Raw genomic sequence first — 13,557 nt, 5'->3', positions numbered from 1 at the left:
TCTTAATCATGCGAGCAGTATAATACAGGTTTTAAGGAGAGACGAGCTGACGCTGAAGCAAAATTTGCTGAAATTTTAAATGCAGCCTTTCGAATGCGCAGTTACGAGTCTTACGACTGCATCCACGTGCATCCAAGCTAACAATACGTGCAAATCAACCAGTAGAAACACCAGAGGAATACTATCGAAGAGCAGTTTTCATTCCATGACTCGATGGATTGATCCAAAACATGATGGGACGTTTCACAAAAAATGATGACATCCTTCCGGTGTTCCAAATATTGTTGCCTGGTATTACAGATATTGAAGAGTCATCCCAACTTGACAAACTTAACTGTTATCTCTGTGATTTCACCAGCGCGGTTGCCAGAGTTGCGACCTATCACAATCACGATCGCCAAAAAGTTGATGGTAGTAACGCTTTGTACATTCCTATCAATGTGCTCGTCGAAGCTCTCTCTATGACCATCCATCAAGTTGACGAAAGAAGTAAAAAGCAACTGGTGAATGTCGTCTTCTGTTGTGATCCATCACCGATCTGGTCATTCCCGATAATCACGACACTCATCTGTGCTCGTTTTGAAGCAGTTGCTGTTTTGCTTGCTTATTTGAGTGTGTTGGTGAGTGAGCCCAACAGCTTCCGTTTCTTGTTGCCTGCTTTGTTTGTAACTCACACAGTCGCACCTGCCGAGACGAACTTGGAATGCGTAGGCATTGTTTTCATTTTCTTCTGTCGCTTCGCTTTTTCTCATCATCGTACTGCAGAATTCTTCACTGTTTTCGTTGTGCTTTTCATCATCAGCAGCGAGCGTAACGTTTTGCTTGTGAGCAGCGACCATTACTGGTGATTGTTGTTTGCCATAGCTGTAACTCTCAGAGCGTGACAAAACGATCTGTCAGCGATAGTCGGTTGATGCAAAGACGAGTGTCACGTGAGTGTCATGATATTTCGCATCACTGGCTGGTTGCAGGTAAAGGTGGAATACGAGCTCTGGCGCCGGACATCCATAAATATTAACAAGAATTTTGAGGCATTTGGGCTGCTTGATAAATGTGACTCGACGTATTTTCCAACAATCAATGTTTTGTTGAAGATTTTGGTGACACTCCCGGTCACTACAGCCAGTGTGGAAAGATCTTTCTCCACACTTAAACGACTTAATGGGAAACCAGCGACTTTCGGGCTTGGCTATAATATCAATTAAATGCTTAGAGTAAAGCTAGAAGATTACTTTTGTAATAACCAGGTATTATGTCCAGGATATGGCTCTACGTTGTGTTTAATTTGTTGCTCAGATTTTTGGACAGCAGTTTGGAGATCGGCAACTGATTCAAATGAAGTAAAAGAATACATTTCTCATTCACTATTTATTACCTCCTTCAGGCAGCACCCTGATCGGAAGTCAAGTTCAAACTTAATCTAATTGCATTAAATATTTGCACTTATATAGCTAACTGGAACAATACAAAATATCAAAGAATAACGATCAATTCAAAAACAAAACAAAAATACAGTGATTCTAAAACAAAAACTTAAAACATACAGAATGATGAAGGCAACAATATTCGCTGTTCGTGTTTCGTGTGGATCACATTGCTACCACTGCATCGAGGGATGTTTGTTTTTACCGCCTTCATAAATTTACATGAATTAGGATCCGGTACCGGTGATTTTACGATTCAACACCATTAAAATCTTAAAATAATTATGTTTTAAAAAATATGTAGCATATTTTTGTCTTTCTTAACAGAATGCAAATCTTGATCATCATTACCAACAGAAAACAAATAAAACTACAAATATTTTCTTGAATTCCATACATTTGTTTAACTTTGCTCATAACTGCATATTTAAGAGTTTTAAAAATTATTGTTTTACATTCTGATGGTTCATTAAAAATTCCGATCAAAGATTAAAACGAACAAACAAAAAAAAAAAAAACAAAAAAATTATGACACATGATTTTGAACCATTTTGGTTAAGGTAAAAAAACAGTGTATCATTCGATGTTCAGTTATGCGCACATTTTATAAATCATTGAAGTTTTTATGTCATAAAATTAGCTCCTCCCGAAACCAAATGCTGGCTACGGGCCTGACTAGACTTATCCTAAGAAAAAGAGTTTAGTTCTAGATTCACTCACAATGTAGCACTAGTGTGACAATCATTTTGAATTGTATGCCCTGAAGGTTTCCGTCTTCCGTAATGTTGTTCAAATGGACAAGACCTATCAAGTTCAGAATTCACTCACCAGGCAGCGCTAGTGGGATTTTCATTTTCAATTGTTTGCCCTAACCAATATCGAATGGGAGATTGTGATGGTTGAACCAAGTTCGCTGATGGTTTTGGTCCGTTTCTTGGTTGGACGAGTGAACTCTTGTACTTGTTGGGTTCGGATGATTTCAGCTAAGTCTAGTAAACACATTACTTCCCCTTCTCAAAACATGAACTTATCAGGAATTTTTGCATATCGCATGCCGTAGACGTCGCTTATCATAATACCACTTTTCTGCGCCTCTTCTTTCAAATTCGGGGTAATTTTCCGCATATCAGCTGCAATACGCTCAATACTTCTAGCTGCCAGTCTTGACAGTGATTGATTGATATAGGTTTTGAATCTTCAATATTTCTTTCAAATGTGTTTCTAGCATGCTCCAGAAGTATTTTTGCAATTATTGATTGAATAAGTTTAGGATAAATCCAAGGGGGAGGACGGCTTTAATGCGAGTGTCTCTTTAGCTGCGAGTTAATCAGAGTAACCAGTAACCACAGAGAACAGACGTTGAGGCTCGAACAAAATTTCTCTAAAAACTTATGTAAAGATTCCTATTTGACTTAAGCGCCACTAACGGCGACTTCCCCACTTAAAAACCCTCTTTGACAACATGATGGCGCTGACGTTGCAAAACTTACACTAGACACTAAGTACTGGTAGCGCCAAGTGGCAATTTTCAACAGATAATTTATCGATACTAGCGCCAAATTGGTCGAAAGTGTTAAATTTATAGAGGAAATCAGGAGATGCTAGCGGTACGTAACTGTGACGTTTCCACTTAACTTTTCACAAGTTTCTGACCGAACTTGGACGTCTGTTGTCTGTGCAGTAACTCTGATTTGCTCTGATCTGCATCGGAAAAATAAAGAACAAGGCAGATCGCACGTAACATTTGAAAAAGGCCTATAATCAAAACGTAAAAAAAAAAAAAAAAATCGATTTTGGATACCATTCTATAGCACCGCTTGATAGCTACCAATTGTGTAGGAATGTTCCGCATAACCGATAAAAATCATTTTTAAATAACTCGATTTTCAAAACGGCCGATCAAAGAAATTTTTCGAATCATTTATTGGCCCGAACGCTAAAACAGCCATCCATGTATTATTTGAGTGTTGTATGCTGAGATACACATAATATTGTCAAACTGAACCTCGTACTGAACTATAGAAATATCAACCAAAAAACTTAGATTTTCTTATATAGAAATATAAATAGGCAGATTATTTACAATCCATTTTTTGGTTTGTTTCTATTTTGGTTGTATGCCCTTTTAAAATGATACGCGAGATAGGAATTAAAATGATTAAAAAGGCCGAGAAAAGGCAGAGATTATTTACAATCCACTTTCTGGTTTGTTTACATTTTAGTTGTAGGCCCTTTTCAAATGTGAACTGCTCAAGGTCTTAATCGAAACTACCGTAAAAATCTGACATTTTCAGGGATCCATCTGAGTTTCGGGCCAGCCTGGAAATTCTTGTGGAAGCACATCGCATCTGCTCTTTAATGCTCTTGCATTGAATTGTAATCAGCTCTTGGAAATTAATGATGTTTTGAAGATGCAGAGCTACATCTCCAACTTCTTGCTGCATTCGATGCCAAACTATATTCTTGATAGAAATGTTTATAAGTTTCAATAGCTTTTCAAAAAAAAAACCTTGATTCACAGAGAACAGACCGTTGAGGCTCGAACAAAATTTCTCTAAGAACTTGTGTAAAGATTCCTATTTGACTTAAGCGCCACTAACGGCGACTTCCCCACTTAAAAACCCTCTTTGACAACATGATGGCGCTGGCGTTGCAAAACTTACACTAGACACTAAGTGCTGGTAGCGCCAAGTGGCAATTTTCAACAGATAATTTATCAATACTAGCGCCCAATTGGTCGAAAGTGATAAATTTATAGAGGAAATCAGAAGATGCTAGCGGTACGTAATGGCGACGTTTCCACTTAACTTTACACAAGTTTCTGATCGAACTTGGACGTCTGTTCTCTGTGAAAATATTCCAAACTAACTCTTACTTTGAAAATTGTGGTGGCTCTGAAAAGAGCCGTTTTGGTGTTGCATGGCCGTCAAAAGAAGTAAGGACTATCTAACTATCTAAAGCACAAGAATGAAGTCGGCTTTTTTTTTTTACTTTAAATGATCTATATTTCTTGAATTTGTGTGGTTTACATGTATAACTTATCAAGTGACACAGATGCGTCTTTTCAACTTTAGTTCTTGTGAAATTTCAATTATTATTAATTACAGTTCCTAGTCCTATCAGGCCTGCTTTAGAGAATGACCATCTTGGTGGGATTGGTTTGTTTTCATATTTGAAAAAGGAGACTACTTAAAACTACTATTTACAACTAAAACTAACCTACAACTACTATATACACCTAATCTACTTTATACAAATTGCTTATCAAAGCATGTTCTGATAAATTACATTTTTGTGTAAATTCAGTCTTAATTTCGTTAATTCTGGAATCTATTTTGGCAATGCCTGCCTCTTCGTGTAAATTTGTTATTCTAGTGTCAAAAGGACGATCAAGAACCATCCTCAGCACTCTATTCTGAGCGACCTGGATTTTGTTCCTGTGAGTCTGTGCACATGATTCCCAGACCGGAGCTGCGTAGAGGATCGCAGGTGCTATGATTTGTTTGTAGACAGCCAGTTTGTTCACCCTTGAGAGGCGGGATCTGCGGCAAATCAGCGGATACAGACACCTAACCAAGGCAGAACACTTAACTACAGTTTTCTCTACATGCGCACGGAAGAGGAGCTTTTCATCAAACAACATCCCGAGATAGGTTACTTCGGCGGACCACTCAACCCTTGTGCCATCCATGATTACAGTACAAGATGGAGCCGGTTTCAGTTTGGGTGATTGCCGATGGAGGAACATGATTGTTTGTGTTTTGGAAGCATTGATTTTGATTTTCCACGTGGTGGCATAATCAGCAAAGGCGTTAAGGCATCGTTGAAGTTTGTTCGTTATTTCGCGAGGCATCCTTCCTTTGACGGCTATTGCGGTATCATCTGCGAACAGGAAAAACACGCAACCGTCTCCGAGGGGAGGAATGTCAGAAGTGTAAATGCTGTAAAGCAAGGGGCCCAGCAGACTGCCTTGCGGGACTCCTGCTGGGATGGAAAACGTGTCTGAAAGACAACCATTCAACGATACCTTAAACGACCATTGCTGGAGGTAGTTACGGGTGATTTTAACCAGATGTAAAGGAAAGTTGAAGTTACAAAGCTTGTACACAAGTCCATCATGCCAAACATTGTCAAACGCTTTCTCAATGTCTAACAATGGCTGTGGACTTGGATACAGCTTTGTTACTTCGGATGTTATTCATCACCCGCACTAGCTGGTGATTGGTGGAGTGCCCCTTTCTGAACCCAAACTGTTCCGGAAGGAGAATGTTATTTTCCTCGACAAACTTGAGCAAACGATTGAGAATGAGTTTCTCGAACAATTTGCTCAGCGCTGAAAGGAGGCTGATTGGTCTGTAGCTTGAAGACAATGTTGGATCCTTACCGGGTTTGCGGATTGGTATGATTTTTGCTATTTTCCAGATGCTTTGAAAGTAGTGCAGTAACATCTGTTGAAGATAGCGGTTAGAAGAGACTGCACTTTCATGCTGAGTCTCTTCAAGATCAAGTTAAATATACCGTCAAACCCGGGAGCCTTCATGTTCTTGGTGCATTTCAGCGCTGAGCAAATATGTTGTACCGTAATCATATCCGCCGGAGGCACGACACAAGGGGAGATATCTAGGTTTTGAACGCATTGCGCAACCTGATCATCGAGCGGACTTTGGATAGTCGAGCCAAGCAAATGCGATGAAGCGACATGCTTGCCGATCGCATTTGCTTTCTCCTGTGGGGTAATTAAAAGTCGATCGTCATCATTTTCGACTTTGAGAGGTGGAACGGGTTTGGGATGATTTTTCAGGACCTTGGCTACCTTCCAGAATGGTCTGCAGCGGTCGTCCAGATTCTGGACAACACGCCCGAAACTTTCATTTCGGAGTGAGTCCATTCTGAAAGCAATCTGCCTGTTCAGATCGGCCACTTAACGTTTTTTGCCCAGATCTCCAGTCCTCTGAAACTGGCGTCTACGAACATTTCTCAACCGAATAAGTAATTGGGTGTGGGAATCAATAGCAACAAACTTACCCCTCACAGCAACTTGTTGAACACACGCCTCGTCAGCCACGGATATGGCCTGTTGGAGTCCTTCCAACGACCGGTCGATATCAGCTACAGTGTCGAGCAGTGGATTTTCATCGATGTTGCTGTCCACCAGTCGACCGTACTGCACCCAGTTGACATGGTGGTAGTCTTTACGCAGGCAGCTTCTGGCAGGAACCACGTTGACACCGACTTCAGTCACCACCGGTTGGTGGTCGGAGCTGAGATCGTTGTGCGCCTCCGGCTTGGATAGTCCGATGTTTGACAGGAAAAAGTCCAGTGTGGAGGGATTTCCCGCCGGAGAGATGAAAGTTGGTTCGTCTGGAAATTGCACAGTGTACAGTCCATGTTGTGCGTGGTCGAACAATAGACATCCGTTCCGGTTCCTCTGGTAGTTCCGCCAAGCTTCATGGCGGGCATTCAGGTCACCCCCAACGATGAATCGGGAGCTAGTACGGGTGATGGCGGTCAGGTCGTTCTTGAATTGAGTTCCTAGTCCATTGTTGGCGGTGCACTGGCGTGGGCAGTAAACAGCGACAAACCGGACGTTTCCAGTTGGTGATTCCACCTCCACACTAATGGCCTCGATGATAGAAGTGCGGATGTGGGGCAGAGTGCAAAACTTGATTCCCTTTCTGACGATGACCACTACACCACCCCCCCTGGAGCTGGTGCGATCAAGCCGGATAATGTTGTGGTCAGGCAACCAGAAGCTGTCACCGGACTTTAGGTGGGTTTCGGTTAGAAGACCCACGTCGATGCTATGCTTGCGGAGGAAGTCGGCAAGCTCAATCTGTTTTGCTTTTACAGAGCAAGCGTTCCAGGTAGCGATGGTTAGCGGTTTAGACACCATACTGGATGATGAACTTACCGAGCACTTGGATCTGTTCGGGTTTATTGCGGCACTTACGAAGAGCACCGGACATGTTGACGAAAATTTCCATCAGTTCATCCGCTGAAAACAGATCGGGGTTGTTGTTTTGCGCTGGTGGTTGTCTCCAGAATCCAGGGGGGGGGGGGATGGAGAGCTTTGGCCAGCAGAATCACCAGAAGTTGCTTGAGCGGAATGCACCCGCGAATTCTCTTGCCTTTGCTGAGGAGCACGAAGAGGCGGGAAATCCTCCGTCCGAAATGCCGGGACTTTGTCCTTCTTGCGTCCTGGTTGGTTGTTAGTTGCCGCCTGTTTTCGGATGCGTTTGAAGTCCTCGCGTTTGGAGCACTGTCTGTCGGAACCTTGGTAAGCACCACCACAGTTGGCGCATTTTAACGCCACGGCTCCATCCGCAGGGCAGTCGGAAGTGGCGTGGTTTTGAGCGCAATTGCCACAGCGTGGCTTAATGTTGCAGTTGCGGGTGCCGTGTCCAAAGTTCAGACACCGTTGGCACTGAGTCACATCACGATGGCCGCCACGGTATGGCTCCCAGCGGACGATGATGGAATTGATGGAGCGGATGGCCTTCAGCGCGTTGAGCGTCACCGTTCCCTTCTGGAAGTGTACCAGGAAAAGGCTATCCGGATACGCCTTCACATCTTCGTCCTTCCTTGTCATCCGATAGACGGCACTTGGGGCCAGCTTGTACCGGTCTCTGATTTCAGCTTCGATAAACTTCGGGTCGAAGTTTTTTAGGCCCCTAATGACGACCTTGAATGGCTTCTCACCGGGAATGTCGTGGGTGAAGAATTCCACCTTGGAAGTCCTCAGGTGGGCATCGACCAAGTCATACTCCGCTTTGGTACGGAGCACCACCTTGGTGCCGACTCTGCCCAACTTGTATTCGGCTTTAACGCCCAGCGTCGCTAGATCTGCGATGAGCTCGTTAAGATGGGCATTTTTCACTACCAATGGAGGTAGCTTCACTTTTGCCGCACTCGGGCCGACAGAATTTTCGTTGCCGATGGCGTCGCCGAAATCACCGATGTCGCTGGCGTTCGTCGCAGTGACATAAGACTGGCCTCGATTCTTCTTCCTCTTCTTGCTGCGTTTTTTCAACACAGCTGGCTGGATATTCCCTTCCATGGGGAGAACAGCAAACCTGTTCGAGGTAAGCACACCGGAGCTTCCTTCACCGGGGTTCTGGACCTTCGCCGGGCTTCGCGACCGATGCTTCCCCATTTCGGGGCACACACACACGCACGACAAACCGCGAAAGAGAGCGCGAACACTATCGCCACGAACTTTTCAAACAACTCGAGAGAGCGAGCTAACACCGAACTGAACTGCTTGACGATCAAGCAGAGGATCATGACAGACGATGAAGATCGGCTTTTTTTTTTTTTTTTTTTTTTTTGCATTTAAATGATCTTTATTTCTTGTGATTGTGTGGTTTACATGTATGAATTTGTTAAGTGACACAGATTCGTCTTTTCAACTTTGGTACATTTGAGATTTTAATTATTATTTACAGTTCCTAGTCCTATCAGGCCTATTTTAAAGTATGACCACCTTGGTGGGATTGGTTTGATTTGAATTGGAAAAAGGAGACTACTTATAACTCCTATTTACAACTACAACTAACCTACAACTACTATGTACACCTAACCTACTATATACAAATTGCTTATCAAAGCATGTTCTGATAAATTACATTTTTGTGTAAATTTAGTCTTAATTTCGTTAATTTTGGAATCTATTTTGGCAATGCCTGCCTCTTCATGTAAATTTGTTATTCTAGTGTCGAAAGGACGATCAAGAACCATCCTCAGCACTCTATTCTGAGCTACCTGAATTTTGTTCCTGTGAGTCTGTGCACATGATTCCCACACCGGAGCTGCGTAGAGGATCGCAGGTGCTATGATTTGTTTGTAGACAGCCAGTTTGTTCACCCTTGAGAGGCGGGATCTGCGGCAAATCAGCGGATACAGACTCCTAACCAAGGCGGAACACTTGACTACGGTTTTCTCCACATGCGAGCGGAATAGGAGCTTTTCGTCAAACAACATCCCGAGATCGGTTACTTCGGCGGACCACTCAACCCTTGTGCCATCCATGATTACAGTACAAGAGGGAGCCGGTTTTAGTTTGGGTGATTGCCGATGGAGGAACATGATTGTTTGTGTTTTGGAAGCATTGATTTTGATTTTCCACGTGGTGGCATAATCAGCAAAGGCGTTAAGGCATCGTTGAAGTTTGTTCGTTATTTCGCGAGGCATCCTTCCTTTGACGGCTATTGCGGTATCATCTGCGAACAGGAAAAACACGCAACCGTCTCCAAGGGGAGGAATGTCGGAAGTGTAAACGCTGTAAAGCAAGGGTCCCAGCAGACTGCCTTGCGGGACTCCTGCTGGGATGGAAAACGTGTCGGAAAGACAACCATTCAACGATACCTTAAACGACCTTTGCTGGAGGTAGCTACGGGTGATTTTAACCAGATGTAATGGAAAGTTGAAGTTACAAAGCTTGTATACAAGCCCATTGTGCCAGACATTATCAAACGCTTTCTCAACGTCTAACAATGCCATGGCTGTGGACTTGGATACAGCTTTGTTACTTCGGATGTTATTCATCACCCGTAGTAGCTGGTGATTGGTGGAGTGCCCCTTTCTGAACCCAAACTGTTCCGGAAGGAGAATGTTATTTTCCTCGACAAACTTGAGCAAACAATTGAGAATGAGTTTCTCGAACAATTTGCTCAGCGCTGAAAGGAGACTGATTGGTCTGTAGCTTGAAGCTAGCGTTGGGTCCTTCCCGGGTTTGCGGATAGGTATGATTTTCGCTGTCTTCCAGATACTTGGAAAGTAGTGCAGTTCCAAGCATCTGTTGAAGACAGCAGCCAGCAGAGAGTGAACCTTCATGCTGAGATTTTTCAACACTAGGTTGAATATTCCGTCAAACCCAGGGGCCTTCATGTTTTTGGTGCATTTCAGCGCTGAGCAAATCTGTTCCACTGTGATTCTATCCTCCGGAGGGATGGCACAAGGGGAGGAATCAAGGTTGAGTACGCATTGCTCAACCTGAACTTCGAGCGGACTTTGGATGTTGGAGCCAAGCAAGTGCGATTTGGCAATATGCTCACCAATCGCATTTGCTTTCTCCTGAGGGGTGATTATGAGCCGATCGTCATCATTTTCATCTTTTAGTGGCGGAATGGGCTTAGGGTGCGTCTTTAAGACCTTGGCAACTTTCCAGAATGGTCTGGAGCGGTCGTCCAGATTCTGGACAAGCCGCCCGAAACTTTCGTTCCGGAGTGAGACCATTCTGGAAGCAATCTCCTTGTTCAGATTGGCCATTTCACGTTTCCTCGCTAGATCTCCAGTCCTCTGAAACTGGCGTCTACGAACATTTCTCAGGCGAATTAAGAGTTGGGTGTGAGAATCAATGGCAATAAACTTACCCCTCACTGGAACTCGTCGGACGCACGCCTCGTCAGCCACGGTTATGGCTTGGTGGAGTACTTCCAACGCTCGGTCGATGTCCTCCACGGAGTCAAGCGGCGGGTTGTCGATGATGTGCCTGTCTACCACGCGTCCAAACTGGGCCCAGTTTACGCGATGGTAGTCCTTGCGCAGGCTTGGAGCAGCAGCTATGTTGTATCCCAGTTCAGCCACCACCGGTTGATGGTCGGAGCTGAGTTCGTTTAAGGCTACCGGCTTGGACAAGCCGGTATTTGAAAGAAACAGGTCTAGCGTCGATGGGTTGCCTGCCGGTGAGATGAATGTTGGCTCGTCCGAGAACCAAACGGAGTACAGCCCATGCTGCGAACGGTCGAACAGCAGACGACCGTTCTGGTTCTGCTGGTAGTTCCGCCATGCCTCATGACGAGCATTCAGATATCCTCCAACAACGAAGCGGGAACCGGTACGGGTGATGGTGGACAGGTCCTTCTTAAATTTTGCCGCTAGTCCACTGCTGGCGGCACACTGTCGAGGGCAGTAGACGGCGATGAACTGGACGTATCCAGTCGACGACTCCACCTCCACACCAAGGGCCTCGATGATAGAGGTGCGGATATGGGACAGAGTGTGATATTTTATTCCTTTCTTGACGACGACCGCAACACCACCCCCCCTGGAGCTGGTGCGATCAAGCCGGATAATGTTGTGGTCAGGCAACCAGAAGCTGTCGCCGGACTTTAGATGGGTCTCGGTTAGAAGGCCCACGTCGATGCTGTGCTTGCGGAGGAAGTCGGCAAGCTCAATCTCTTTTGCCCTTACAGAGCAAGCATTCCAGGTGACGATAGTTAGCGGTTTAGACGCCATACTGGATGATGAACTTACCGAGCACCTGGATCTGTTCGGGCTTATTGCGGCACTTACGAAGAGCACCGGACATGTTGACGAAAATTTCCATCAGTTCATCCGCTGAGAACAGATCGGGGTTGTTGTTTTGCGCTGTTGGTTGTCTCCAGAATCCAGGGGGGGATGGAGAGCTTTGGCCAGCAAAATCACCGGAAGCTTCTTGAGGGGGGGCGGGTTGAACCCGCGAATTCGCTTGCCTTTGCTGGGGAGCACGAAGAGGCGGAAAATCCTCCGTCCTGAATGCTGGGGTTTTGTCCTTCTTGCGTCCTGGTTGATTGTTGCTTGACGCCTGCTTTCGGATGCGTTTGAAGTCCTCGCGTTTGGAGCACTGTCTGTCGGAACCTTGATGTGCACCACCACAGTTAGCGCATTTTATCGCCACGGCTCCATCCGCAGGGCAGTTGGAAGTGGCGTGTTCTTGAGCGCAGTTGCTGCAGCGTGGCTTGATGTTGCAGTTGCGGGTACCGTGTCCAAAATTGAGGCACCTCTGACACTGCGTTACGTCACGATGGCCGCCACGGTATGGCTCCCACCGTACGATGATGGAGCAGATTGATCGGATGGCTTGTAGCGCATTGAGCGTCACCGTCCCTTTCTGGAAGTGCACCAGGAAAAGACAATCCGGGTACGTCTTCACGTTTTCGTCTCTCCTTGTCATTCGGAAGACAGCGATTGGGACAAGCTTGTACCGGTTGATTTCAGCTTCGACCATCTTGGGGTCGAAGTTTGGTAGACCCCTGATGACTACCTTGAAGGGCTTCTCACCGGGGATGTCGTGCGTGAAGAATTCCGCCTTGGTATCCTTCAGATATTTCACGGCCACTTCGTACTCCGCTTTTGTTCGGAGCATCACCTTGGTGCCGATCCTGCCGAGCTTAAACTCAGCTGCAACGCCCAGCGATGAAAGATCGCCAATCAGCGTGTTGAGTGGGACTTGCTTCACCACCAGTGGAGGAAGCTTCATTTTTGCTGCACTCGGGGTGGCAGCAGTTTCGTTGTCGACGGCGTCACCGAAATCACCAATGACGCTGACGTTCGTTGCTGTGACGTCATCACGTCCACTCGCACCATCGGACTGGCCTTGATTTTTCTTCCTCTTCTTTGACCGCTTCACCGTGGCTGAGGTGGTATTCCCTACATCGGTGGGAAGAGTAGCGTACCTATTCGAAATAGGTACACTCAAGCTACCCTCACCGCTGTTCTTCTTCTCCGTTTTCTCTCGGAGCCTGCTCCGGGAGCGCTGTCTTCCCATCACACGAAGCGACCGACACTACTGACGACTCGATTAAACTGCGAATGTTTGGAACAAACTAGAAACTTTAGAACAACTCGACAGAGCGAGCTAACACCGAACTGAACTGCTTGACGATCAAGCAGAGGATCATGACAGACGATGAAGATCGGCTCGACGACGCCAATCTTATATAGTGGCTGCTGACACGTGATTGGTTAGTTGCATTATCCAATCAGGTTGCAACACGTGGTGGTAACTTCTAGAATTTTTCATGCGAGTTGTGCTTCGCTAGGATGTTGACAAAATGAACCATTAAGTCAAGGCATCTATTTTCAGATAGATGGTTCTGTTCCATTGGTAGTAAGTAATAAAATTCTGAGACCTCCACGGATACGGTGAGCTAGTTTGTGCTTGTTGTGAGCTTCGACATGACGATAACGTGCTTGATGACGGTGGTAATTTATTTAGAATGTCGTTCACTTTTTAATCTGAATATGCACCGAAAGCGAATTATTCCTACATCTCTCAAATTCTATATGGAGATTTTTATCACTTCCTACCAGCGGAACAGCGCCATCTCTGTGGAAAATGGCCGGACGATATGATTATATGAGGGTTTATTGG

The sequence above is a fragment of the Ochlerotatus camptorhynchus genome, unplaced genomic scaffold (genome assembly GCF_037179485.1).
Source record: "Ochlerotatus camptorhynchus isolate MF236.1 unplaced genomic scaffold, CSIRO-AGI_Acam_v1.1 ptg000229l, whole genome shotgun sequence".
NCBI lineage: Eukaryota > Metazoa > Arthropoda > Insecta > Diptera > Culicidae > Ochlerotatus > Ochlerotatus camptorhynchus.
Note: the sequence above shows the minus strand (reverse complement) of the source record.